Source organism: Chrysochloris asiatica, unplaced genomic scaffold, assembly GCF_000296735.1.
Source record: "Chrysochloris asiatica unplaced genomic scaffold, ChrAsi1.0 scaffold00006, whole genome shotgun sequence".
In the NCBI taxonomy this organism is placed as follows: Eukaryota; Metazoa; Chordata; class Mammalia; order Afrosoricida; family Chrysochloridae; genus Chrysochloris; species Chrysochloris asiatica.
In genome coordinates, this window is record NW_006408524.1 from 12,079,286 (window position 1) to 12,081,916 (window position 2,631).

The following is a 2,631-nucleotide window of genomic DNA, read 5'->3' on the forward strand; positions in this document are numbered from 1 at the left end:
AGATGAGGCTACTGAAAATATCATGGCTTGGGTCAGGCGCACTTTAGCCCTCAAACTGACATTTTTACTCTTAATGCTTTAAAGAAATCTTTTGAATAAGATTTGTTTCATGAAATACATTGCTTGATTTCTTTTTTGTTTGTTTGTTTATAAAATCAAAGTACTACTTTATTAAATGAACATCACTATAATTAGAATTAAGGAACTCTGGTAGCGTAGTGGTTACAAATTGTGCTGCGAACCGCAAGGTCAGCAGTTCAAAACTACCAGCTGTTCCACAGGAGAAAGATGAGGCTTTCTGCTCCTGACTCCACGGCACATAACAACAACAACAACGTAATTAGAATTGTAAAAAAAAAAAAAAAAAAAAATTATAACAAGGATGGACTAATTTTCAGATTTCCAAATCATTGTCAACTGTACATTTACACAGAATTGTCTTTGCATGAAGTCCAAAATGGAATAGCAAAAAAATGAGTGTTTCTGTAGCCCATTATTTTTGCTGATCAACAGTTTGTTAGAAAAGCAGGTGCAGGTTTGTCACCTAAGGTCTGAGACAGAAAAGTCAAAGGTGTCGTGAATTATCTGTAAGCAACTTTATGCTTGAACATCAGCCAATTCTGGAGGATGTGGAGTCTTGGGATGTTTGCTCTCAAAGTGCTGCTTAAAGGTCTTAGGGTCTGGCATTTGTGTCCTACAAACAGAGCAGGTATACATTAAAGCAGCTTTGGCAGCAGCCTCTTCATCATATCCAGCTTACTTTTTGGCATTTTTCTGCTGAGACTGAATCTTCTGCTGCCCATGAGCTTTATCTGGGCTGGGACAGTCCTGTGTGTGGGAGAGACAGTGCAGCGCAGGAGGGTGGGGGAAGTCGATGGAGAGAGAGGAAGGGGAAAGTCGCCCAGCATGGCTTCAGCTTCCTCCACCCATGCCTGGTACCTCAGCTGCCACCTCAGTTTTAGGAAGACCACTACAACTCCTGCATGTACATGACACACATCTCTTGTTTGATTTCTTGACTGCTATTTCCATGGGTGTTGATTGTGGACCCAAGAAAAATTAAGTCTTTGATACCTTCAATCTTTTTTCTGCTTATCGTGATGTTATTTATTGTTCCATTTGTTAGGATCGTTGCTTTCCTTATACTGAGGTACAATCCATAATGAAGGCTGGAATCCTCTCTATTTTCAGCAAGCCAGGCTGTGTCATCTACATATTCGGGGTGTTAATGAGTCTTCTTGGAATCCTGATGCCATGTCTTCGTTATATAAACCAGGTTCTCAGATTATTTGCCCAGCATACAGATTGGATAAATATGGTGAAAGGATACTACCCTGGCATACACCTTTCCTGATTTTAAACCTTCAGTATTCCCTTGTTCTGTTTGGTCAACTGCCTCCTAGTCTAGGAACACGTTCCTCATGAGGACAATCAAGTGTTCTGTAATACATATTCTTCACAATGTTTTCCATAATTAGCTATGATTCACACAATGCCTTTGCATAGTCAATAAAGGACTTTTTGCATAGTCAATAAAAACTTTAAGTAACTGTAAGGTCATTGGTTCAAGCTCACCAGCCATTCCTTGGAAACCCTATACAGGGTCACTATGATTCAGAAATGATTTGACGGCACTTAACAACAACAACAACAACAAACTTCTTTCTGGTAATCTCTGCTTTCAGCCAAGATCCATCTGATGTCAGCAATGAGATCCCTAGTTCCATGTCCTCTTCTGAACCGGGCTTGAATTTCTGACAGCTCCTTGTCAATGCACTTCTTCAACCATTTTTAAATTATCTTCAGTAAAATTTTACTTGAATGTGATATTTTGACTCTCATGGACTTAGTTTAATTTTTTTCAGCTTCAGCCTGAACTGCATACAAGCAGTTGGCCTCTGACCTTCTTTTAGCTGATGATATTGAGCTTCTACCTGTCTCTGCCCCCTGTGTACTCCAACCTGTGAGGACTACATGTATAGTTACCATTTATGTTGTGGAAAAAAGATATTTGCAATGAATAAGTCATTAGTCTTGCAAAATTCTATCGTGTGATATCCAGTATCATGTCTATCACCAAGGTCATATTTTCCAAATACAGATCCTTCCTCTTTGTTGCCAACTTCTGCATCACAATCATCAGCAATTATCAATGTATCTACTTGAATGTTTGATCATTTTCACCCTGAAGAAGTTGCTGAAACTCTTCAATTTCTTCATCACAGCCTTTAGTGATTGGTGCATAATTTTGAATAATAGTGGTGTTAACTGGTCTTGCTTATAGGCGTATGGATATTATCCTATCACAGATAGCACTGAAATTCAAGATATATCCTGAAATGTTCTTTTTGACAATTAATGCAACACCATTTCTCTTTGTCATTCCCGTTATAGTAAACATTATGGTTGATTAAAAATGCCCAATAACTGTCCATTTCAGCTCACTAATGCCCATTTTATTGATCTTTATGTGCTTCATTTCATTTGTGATAACTTCCAATTTTCTTAGGCATCTACTTCAAACAAGGAGCTCTGGTAGCGTAGTGTTTATGAATCGGGCTGTGAACCGCAAGGTCAGCAGTTCGAAACTACCAGCTGTTCCATGGGAGAAAGATGAGGCGTTCTGCTCCC

The 2,631-nt window shown here is 39.0% G+C and overlaps 1 pseudogene; it reads right to left on the reverse strand.

The window, feature by feature from the left end:
- Nucleotides 1-597: 597 nt before the first annotated feature.
- Nucleotides 598-2,631, reverse strand: part of LOC102824893 — a 17,149-nt pseudogene continuing 15,115 nt past the window's right edge.